Source organism: Ictidomys tridecemlineatus, chromosome 11 (genome assembly GCF_052094955.1).
Source record: "Ictidomys tridecemlineatus isolate mIctTri1 chromosome 11, mIctTri1.hap1, whole genome shotgun sequence".
NCBI classification, from domain to species: Eukaryota; Metazoa; Chordata; class Mammalia; order Rodentia; family Sciuridae; genus Ictidomys; species Ictidomys tridecemlineatus.
The window spans coordinates 117,279,349-117,289,861 of record NC_135487.1 but is presented as its reverse complement, the minus strand read 5'-3'; the positions used below and the strand labels follow the sequence as shown (position 1 = coordinate 117,289,861).

Here is a 10,513-nt window from a genome sequence, read left to right as displayed (position 1 = left end):
TAAATGGAAAATGTACCCCCTCACACAGCTGTGAAGGTAGGAAGCCTGCAGTGTCCTATTCTGCCAACCCAGAGGGTCTCTCCTCTCCATATTGCATCTATTAGTATCCTGTGAAGACAGTGCCCTTTGGTTTCATTGTCCAGCTGCCTCCACTATCCACTACCAGCTGCAGTTCCAGGGCTGGAGATTGATCCACAGTTGTCCACCCAGTTGTCTTGCTTGGCTAGGCTAAGTGGACACCCTTCCTGGAATCACATATGAAGTGTACTGCTTTGGGGGTAGTGAGCCCACCTCAGGACTACTGATTGATCATGACTTTTATAAAAGAACAGGCAGTAATTAGCAGGCTCTTAAGCTTTTTACAAGAGTGGGACAATGCTGGCAAAGTCACAAGGAATCACATCCTCAACAATTTCATTCAAACTGACCAAGGCATGACTTCCCCTGAATTGAAGCAGGAGTTTTCCCAAGGATCCAGCTTGTTCCTTGTAAGCTTGATCCTGCCTTAGAAGCAGGTAGCCTTTGCTGAGTGGTGGAAACAATAGAAAATTTCAAAAGAAAAAGAGAACAGTTTTAAGGGAGATTTTCTCTTGATATTCTCTAATATTTTAGAACAGAACATTTGATGATTAAAAAAAAAAAGCCATGTCCTCAGCCCCATTTTGCATTTTATTTAGAGACAGGGACTCACTCAGTTGCTGAGGCTGGCTTTGAACTCCTGATCCTTCTGCCTCAGCCTCCCCAGTTGCTGGGATTACAGGCATATCCCCAAAATCAAGGATTCCATCGACTTCCATATTCCCAACTTGTAAATGTGTCCCCAGTCTGACCTCTATCTCTTTTTTCTCCTATCAGAGTGGAAGCTGGTATTCTTTCTTAGGACTAATTCTCATTTGTTCAACATTTAAATCCCTTCCCATCTCCTCAAGGACTTTATTTTTTCTCTCCTGTAGTGTTCCCCTTTGCCTCATTACCAGCTTTTTTCATCAGTATTTTGTATGCTAGAATCTCTTTTGCCTTAAAAATAAAATTAAATCCATGCCTCAAACATAAGTTGCACCCAGATCCTTCCTTTCATAGTGAAGCTTGTTGAAAAGGCTAGTTACTTTCCCTGTCTCCACATGCTCTCCTGGTTCCTCCTCTGCCTACTGCAGTCTAATCCCTGTTGCCCTGACTCCACTGATGCTGGTCTGGTCAAGATTACCAATGGTTTTCTAATTGTGGAGCCCAGTGACTACATCCTCATTCCTTATACATGACCAGAGTGGCATTTTTCAATCAAACTTTCCCACTTCTCAAAACACTCTTCCCTGGGTTTCTGTGATGCCAAGACTCTTTGTTTCTCCCTTTTTTTCTTCTTTAAGGGAATACTTTCCCTTAAATGTAGTTGTTCCTTGAGACTCCATCTATTTTACCTCTTCTCTGCTCACACTATCAAATTCTCCCTAAGTGGTCTCATGCGTTTTCATGATAATTTCCTTCTGGAATCTGGGCTCCATATTTATATACCCAGCTACTCTCTCCACTCATGCCTCAGGATGACTCTCATATTTCTGGCTTGGGAAACGAGGTGAATGGGAAGATAACATAAAAAAGAAGCAAGTTTAGGTGTAGTTAAGTTTGATTTGGGACATGCTGAGTTTGAGGTTCCTGTGTTCAGGAGCCGTGTAGGCAGAGCAGGACTGAAAGCAGATTCGGACATCTTTGAGGTGGTTTGTATTATGGAAAGATCTGGGGATATTCTTGGTCTGTCTGCCTGTGGATTCATCTCAGACCATTTCATTTATTTTGTTTTGTTTGGCAGGACAGAGGATTGAACCCAGGGTTACCGTATTACTGAGATATAACCCGAGTCCTTTGTATTTTTTGTTTTGAAAAAGGATCTCATTAAATTGCCAGAGCTTGCCCTTGGAATGTAATCCTCCTGCCTCAGTCTTTCTGGTAACTGGCTTATAGGTGTACACCACTACACCCAACTCAGACCCTTTTATTATAGGGTTTTCCCCTAGCCTGAACTCCCTTTTCTTCTGAAACCCCCCTCCTTATTTAACTAATTCATACTCCTATATTCAGACCTCAATTTAAATATCAGTTTTTAGAAAGCCCTTCACTGAGGCCCAGACTACTTGAGAACCTGAGGTTCCCATTACCTGTACTCACAGTCCCTCCCTGTGTCCTGATAGTCATAACATTTGATTGTTACTACCTGGTCAATATCTCTTTCACCCCCACTGAGAGACCAGGAGCTGCATCTGTCTCCTTCATTGTTCAGCTCTGCATTTCTCTTATCTAGGAGGGCTGGCACTTGTTTGCTGAATAAAGGAAAGAATGAACCAAAGAGTCTGCAGCTGGGCAGGACTAAAGACTTAATTAAACAGAGCTGTTTTTTCCTTCCATTTAAGTTACTGATAAAATTATTAAACAGCCTGGTGTGGCGGCACATGACTGTAAACCCAGCTATGGGTGTTCTGGGGTGGAAAGATCACAAATTCTGGGCCACTTGGGTGGCTTGGTGTGACCTTTTCTCAAAACGGAAAGTAGGGGTGTCTGGAGATGTGGGGATGGAGCTCCGTGGTAGAATGCTTGCCTGGCATGCATGAGGCCCTGGATTTGATACCACCAAAATAAACTTTTTAAAAAGTAAAAAGGGCTGAGGATATAACACAGTGAGAAAGGGCACCTACTTTTTTTTTTTTTTAATTATTGATCAGATTCAGACCTAGAACACAGACCAAAGGGAATATCAGAATATGTCTCCAGGTTCACCCTAATGTCGTACTTTGGTGTGCATAAAAGAGTTGCCACAGTCTGGCTGGGCACAAAATCACAAGCCACTCAAGCAAGAACAAACTTTATTTCCAAAACTCCTTTGAACACCACACATGCAGCCTTCTCCTGGGACACACCACACCAACAGGAAAATCCCTCCTCTGGAAATCCCTCCTACCACACTTCCCCAAACAATGGGAACTCTCCAGGAGTCCCGCAAGAGCTCCAAAATAACAGGCCTAGGAGGACAGCAGGGGTCCAATGTCCAATTGAATGCACATCTTAACATAATCATTATCTCAATGGCTTGCTGGCATCACCTTTCAACCAAAAATGCCATGCATCATTCCTACTTGGCTATGGCTCTTAGCAAAGAGGTTTAAAATAAAGGTTAAGGCTGGGGACATAGCTCCCCAGCTAACATCAGGAAACCCTGGGTTTTAATCCAGCTCAGCAAAAAATTAAAAATAACACGTACAAATTACTAGTCTACCTCCCTATGCCCACCCCACCCCTAGGGTTCTGATTTAATAGATTAAGTATAGGGCCCTGACCTTTTTTTCTAACAAGTGCTCCCAATAACTCTGATGCTATGGTTCACAGATCATGCTTTGAGAAATGTCAGTACCTGTAATCTGGCTTCTCAACCCTCAAGTCATGAAACTAAGCTCACCTTGGTTACCAGCAACCTCTGTGCAGCCAAATTTAGATTTCCAGTTTTCTTTCCTTGTCTTACTTAACATTTTCCACTTGAACACAGGGTGAGGAAAGTGAGGCGGGATCTCAGGTGCAGAGTCAGATCCTGTTTTTATGTAAAATGTTGATATTTGATTCATCATGAATTTTATATTAATTTGATTATTTTAAATATTGCACTGAAATATGATTTTATTGCTGAGGTGTGTTTTTTTTTTTTTTGGTGCCCTTTACAGAGATGATTTACCACTGAGCTATATCCCCACCCCTTTTTGGGGGCGGGGGGGGGGGAGGGGTCTTGCTGTGTTGCAAGGACAAGCCTCAGGTTTACAGTTCTCCTGTCTCAAATGCCCAAGTCACTGGGATCATAGGTGTCTGCCATTGCACACAACTTTGGTGCCCCTTTAAATTCGAGATCCAAGGCAAGTGCTGTGCCTCCTTCACCTCATCTAGTCCAGCCTGATGGCCTCTGCCCCTTCTCAGCTCTCTTCTTCTATTGCTATTTCTCTTGCCTCAGCTGCAGAATTTCCTCCCACCCTAAATGTTAGTGTTTCCAAGGATTCTGTGTCCAGCCCACTTCCTTTCTTACTCAGTCATTGCACTTGTGCTAGGCATCGTCATTCTTCCCCATACCTCAGGTGCTAGTAATAGTGCCTTACATTTAGTGGACATTCAGCTAATGCTTATGCAATGACTGGATGAACCAGGCCTTAAAGGTACAGCTGTAGATTCACTTTCTATAGCCAGAATTATGTATTATTTCCTAACTTTGGGAGGTGGGGGGAGTACTGAGGACTGACATTTATTATAGGTAAGAAAAAATGAACTTGGAAAGATTGAGTAATTTACTAGTAAATAGGAATGGATCTGTCTGACCCAAAGCCCATAGGCCATCTATTGTACTCCAGGATCTCCCACTAGGTAGGCAGTGCAAACCCACAACTCCACCTGCAACACCATACAGGGAGACCACCCACATCAGCAGCCTCGCCCACTCCCTATGTCTACAGGTAGAAAGGCCTGGCAGGAAGAACCTGGGCTAGCCTGCTCAGGTTCAAATCCCAGATCCACCAGTTACCTTTGGTAACTTCATGTTATACTCATGGAGTAAATGGAAATACTGACAGTGAGCACCGGAGAGCTGCAGTGAGGATTATATGAGACAATTCAAGCAAAGCAGTTAGCACACTGCCTAGTACTTGTTATCTACTGCTGATACTATGGCAACCTTCTAGAACTAAATAATGAAAATAATAGACCCAAAATATGTAGAGCAAGTGACTATGAAAAGAAGACCAGTCTAGTACAGAGAGAAAAGATGGTGACAAAAGTTGGTTGGCCTAGCTGGTCACTGAAGAAAAGGAGAATGCACTGAGTCAGGAACAGGGCAGAGGATGGGGGAACAGGGAAGGGATAAGGTAGGGATAAAGAGACTTCCATGTGGCTGATAACCTGGCCCCCAGCTATGGTGGCAACATGCAGGGGAGCCTAGCTCTAGAGCAAATGATGTTTTTGCAGTAAAGAGCCTTTCCTAATGAACCAATCTGTATTTACTTCTATTGGCATCCTGGGAACCAGGGTGCAGCAGAGACAATTTGACTCATTCCCCCACCCTTCCCCCAACAAAGCATTATTACATCCAACCCATTACATTAGCTCTTATCAGTCTTGGAAGCTCTCAGTCATCCTCCATGAGCTGTAATAATTTCAGCTAATATCTTAAAGTGTTCAAAGAGCCTGTGATATGTTATGAGCCTAGTAATTGTTGACTGGTTCCCTTTCTATTGTGGCTTGATTTTATACCTTGTATCCAAGCTGACACGTGCTCTGGGTGCTATATTATGATGAGACTTTTTGCAAAGGCTGATTTTTAAAAATAAACATTAAATATTGAGGCTGTTTTAAATCAAAGTTTAATTTTTCTACCATCTCTTGTTATTCTTATTAGGAAGCCATGCAGTTCTTCATAAGGATAGTAACCTCTAGTGTAAAACTTTGAGCAAGTACACAATTGAGAATTAATTAGGAAGTTAAAATCTAGGATTGGGCCCAAAATAATGAACTATACTGAGACGCAAGAGTACAATGATCATGGCTTAGAGAGACTTGAGAAATTCACCCTCAGCTTTTTCCATGCACCTTTGATTGATGCAAGCATCCTTGCTCCCTAGGGAACCTGTCAGAGCCAAGTGGCTAAACTATCATGGAGGAACTTCCTGGATAACAAGGAATGACCCAGCACCTATCCTCTGTGTGTTGCCCCTTCCCCGTTAGCTCCTCTCAGATTAAAGGGTGCACTCCAGCTGCTTTGTTATCCTGGACCTGAAGGGTTACCCAGAATCAGGCACAGGATCTATTTCTCTAGGGAAAACTACCTTGAAAAGCATTCTTTGACTTGTGGTTCAGCTATATCACTTTACCTATGTTTAGAAAAGCTTTTCAGGTCAATTGGCATCTTCTTATCAGCTGTGGGCAGGTAAGATCCACTCTAGAGAAATTCCAGTCTCTCGTGGTATCCTGGGCATTCATACCACATGGGATTCTAGGTATCTGTAGGTGCCCCCTAACCTTCAAGGTGGGCCCAGATGTAGTGTCCCCCGGAAGTCTGCTCCAATTACTCCTCCATCCCATGTTCCTCATTGGCCTTTTACTAGTTAGTATCCTTTTGATTGAAAATTACAGAAAAGTAATTCCTGCTACACTCAGAAAGAAGAGATTTATTGGATTGCTTAACTGAATTACCCAGAGGTGGAAATACATATTTCAGACCTGACTAGACCCAGGGGTTCAAACACTATCATCAGTATTTGGTCCCACCCTCCCTCTTTCCCCTTAAAGTCTCCATCTGTCCTCTATATTCAGAAGGCTCTGTGTGCTGAGGTTCCCAGGAGCTCCAGACATGCACCTTATAGCTCAGCTATGCTGAAAAGAAACCAATCTTTTACATGGGTCCCAAGAACATTCTGACTTTTGAGCCTCATTGGATCAGCTTAGGTCACATGCCTGGCCCCAGACCAATTTCTATAGCCAGAAGGATGACATACCTGTCACCTGTTTACCCCACTAAAATCACATGACCAAGAATGGAGGAAGCATGAGTCCCCAAGGGACAATCAAGGTGCTATTACCAGCAGAAGGAGAAACAGAGGCTGGAAAGCCCCAAATAAAGAGATGTCCACTTCCTGCTAGAAGGAAGAATATCCAAAGTATCATGTCACTTTACCTATGGACGTTTCCAGGATAGGAGGCAAAATATGTGAGGAAAGGAACTTAGACTCCCTTAGGAGGTTAGTGTCAAGGAATTTGTCAAATGTTTTGTTTCAACTCTTCTACTCCCTGGACAGTAATTGGATAGAATTTCTTGAGGTCAGAGGTGTCCTAAAATTCTTAGAAATACTTGGACCAGAGAAAATCAAGGAAGAGGGCAAGAAGGAATCCACCAGCTTCTTCAGCTTATTTCAAACTCAGGAAGTTTGGAAAGCTATGGTGGCTACTGTGTGTGATGAGGTGTCCAGGGCTCCCTAGGAGCCTGGGTTAAATGCTGGCAGTACCTGCCACTCTATTTTGTGATTTCCAGGCTCTGTTTCCCCTTCTGCCGGTAATAGCACCTTGATTGTCCCTTGGGATTCATGCTTCCTCTACTCTTGGGTCATGTGAATTTAGTGGGGTAAACAGGTGACAGGTTCATCATAGGACTGATGCACAAGCAAGCATTTCATACATGGCTCAATTAGCTTCTGTCCATATCACCTCCAGAAGACCAGACAAGATTTTTTTTCTAGCTGGGCACAGTGGTGCACATCTGCAATCCCAGCAGCTCAGGAGTCTAAGACAGGAGGATCACAAGTTCAAAGTCAACCTCAGCAACTAAGCAAAACCCTGTCTCTAAATAAAAATACAAAAAAGGAAAACAGAAAGAAAATGTATGTAACCACCAAAAACTATTTGTGTTTTTAGAGTTCTGGTTTTGAGAAACATAATAGGCAAGTGATCACTGATGATGTTGACAAATATTATTAATGGTAGCATTTTTAGTATGAAATTAGTTTTTATGTTTAGCTCAAAATAAATGCATCACACATTGCCAGAATTAAAACTAAAGATGAACACTTAGAGAAAAGGGTGGAAACACATTGTTTCCATCTCTTGGGAAACCAATAAGGCAAGTGCTGTAATTTGGCTTGTTTTTTTTTTGTTGTTGTTGTTTTTTTTTTTTTTGTTTTGTTTTGAAACAAGACTAGTCTAAGCAAACAAAACAAACCAAAAACCTCTCCCCCACTTTCCCTCTACTGTCAGATGTATCTGTCAGGACTGTGCCTGGCTAGATAGAACCCTCAAACCCTCCAATGCAAAATTAAACATAAAAAGGATTTGAAAATTTGAGAAAAACCTTTTGACCTGTTTATGTAAAAACCCTTTCCAAGGAGATTTAGTAAAGGTAACATCCATTGGCAGCTTAGTTGAGGTTTCTGCTGGGTGTGTTGGTGCATGAGCACACAGTTAATTCAAATGAGAGTCACCAGGGTGCAACTCATATTTCTGTTAACCACAGAGAGGTCTTAAAGTTGAATTTCAGTTTCAGCAGATACTTCAGATTTACCTGAGCAATATCAAAGACAATGTATTCATTATATAGTAGGCAGGTATAGATAACACCTTATGAGATCCCAGTCCTTTATACTCTCCCGAGTAATACTAGCCGAAGGATCAGGGATAGTTTTGCCCAAATCTTTTGACACTCTGCTTGCCCTTGGGTAATTGGTTGATATGTGAAGCATGCTTCAGTTCATCCATGTTCCCCAGGACAACTTCTCCCAACAGGATTTAGCCTATCTTGTCTCCCTGAGATGTGTGGAAGTAGTAGATACTCTTTGAGACCATATCAGCAAAAAATATGTCTTTGCCAAACATGTAGCCTGTCACAGGTGCTTCAGGCAGGGCTATGCCTAGAAGGGGACCAGGATCCCAGCAAAGTTGGTGGTCCTGCACCTGTGCACGCAACCTTCGATTGTGAAGCTACTTAAAGGGTTTATAGTGTTGGCTCTCCCCTTTGCACTCTACCTTAGAGATATCCAAACTTCCAGGTCATAGGCATTGTGCCTGTGTGTTCCTAACATACTTCCTGATGATCTCTGCTTCTTCAGAGTCTTTGTCAACTACCTTAATGTCACTTTTGAGCTTCTTGTAGTTGACATCAATGGGGTCCTTGCTACTGTCATCAGATCCACCCCTAAGCCAACTGCAGGCCATCCCAATGTCCAGGAAGTTGTCCGGCATTTGTACTTTGGCCTGCACACTGTCTGCATAGTTCAGGAGCAGGACTTTCTCATCCCATAGTCAAGGGGCATCAGGGTTTAGAAGCAATTTGGTGGGGGTTGGGGAGGTGTATCTGGGATTGAATTCAGGGGCATTTGACCACTAAGCCACATCTTCAGCCCTATTTTGTATTTTATTTAGAGACAGGGTCTCACTGAGTTGCATAGCACCTTGCCCTTGCTGAGGCTGGCTGGAACTCCCCATCCTCCTGCTTCAGCCTCTTGCACTGCTGGGATTACAGACATGTACCACCACACCCAGCCTGCACATATAAGCCAAAGAGTTTTAAATTTTCTTTTAAGTAGAGTCCTGTTTGGTGACAAGTTAACACTCCCACTAAATGAAATGAATAGATTTTAAATGGATATTAAAGAAAAGGCTATCCTGTCTTCAAGAAAGTATATAAACTTCTCCAAAAAACATACAATTTAAGACATGTCAAGTACAACCCACTGACAGTAAAATCTGATACTCTGTACACCTGCAGAGTTACACATCTGAATGACAATAAGCCTCCAAAATTAAAAGGCTGATGCTTGCTGAGTATCCAAGAAGCCTTCCAACAACACAAAGCAATTCCCACTAATACTGCACAACAGTGCTTGTGAGCTGGGGCAGGATGTGGAGCAAGGTGCTGCGGGCCTGATGCCAAGATTCGCATGCCCATGATCTCATCAGGCATTTGCTGGAGAGACATCACTGATCATCTGAAGTGCAAGAGAGTATGAAACAGAACTGAGCCCAGGAGCGGAAAGCACATACTTTTTTGCATGAATCCCTCTGCTTGGTCATAGCTCTGAGTATCTAGTCCCCCAAGTTCACACTATCAGATTCACTGATTTTTTTTTCATGTTTTACATGAACAATAGCAATCTTTTAATAAAAATTAGTAACATTTCCATAGGAAAGGTCTCTAATTGAATACAAACTATACAGATGATAAAACTGTCATAGATTGCATCATACACAAGTCTTTCTACATACCCACATTTTGGCAAAGAAGATCAAGGACATAGATAGAAAACCCAAGAAGGCAAGTTTTATTTGTGCCTAATTCATGCAAAATAGGGGTACCATCTTGTGGGCTTTGCAAAAGACCAGGAAAGTGATGCCTATGACACCCATCCCAACTCAGTCTTTAAGAGGTTAGGGAGAGGCCTGTGTAATCATGTAATGTTCCTTATTTTTCTAAAAAGTGAAAAAGATAATCCATGAAACATAAAAATATCTGATTTTGTGTTCTTTGTTTTTCTAAGATAAGTATATATCGTTGAGTACCTTCAGGGAAGTCTCATCATGTTTGACATGACATATAAAAACACTGTTTTTCTCCCGTATAAAAGAAGTGAATTTTGTAATCTTGACACTACACTGAGATAAAATAGTTTGGACATGACTTACATGTCCATTTAATATCTATTTAATAAAATTGCAAACTGTTCAGTAGAAAGTTTTCTGACTATATGATTGGCACTTCAATTTTGTCTTTTTTGTATAAATACTCAGTTTACCCTGATTTGGTTAATTTCTCTTCCACTGCTAAGCTGCTAGCCAAAAATTCTTGTCACTTGAAAAAAAGAACTCTCTTAATACTTCATTTACCTTTCATTCTTTTATTATTTATTTAGAACTTACTATATCCCTGGCTACGTATATGTAAATATGTATAAGGTATGTTTTCTCTTGCAAGAGATAAACCAGCAGTGGTGGTGGTGTGTGCAAAAGTTGAGAG

General features: G+C 41.9%; 1 pseudogene; it reads right to left on the bottom strand.

The window, feature by feature from the left end:
• Positions 1–7,996: 7,996 nt before the first annotated feature.
• LOC144368678 (poly [ADP-ribose] polymerase 1 pseudogene) lies at positions 7,997–8,876 on the bottom strand (annotated as a pseudogene).
• Between the last annotated feature and the right edge of the window lie 1,637 nt (positions 8,877–10,513).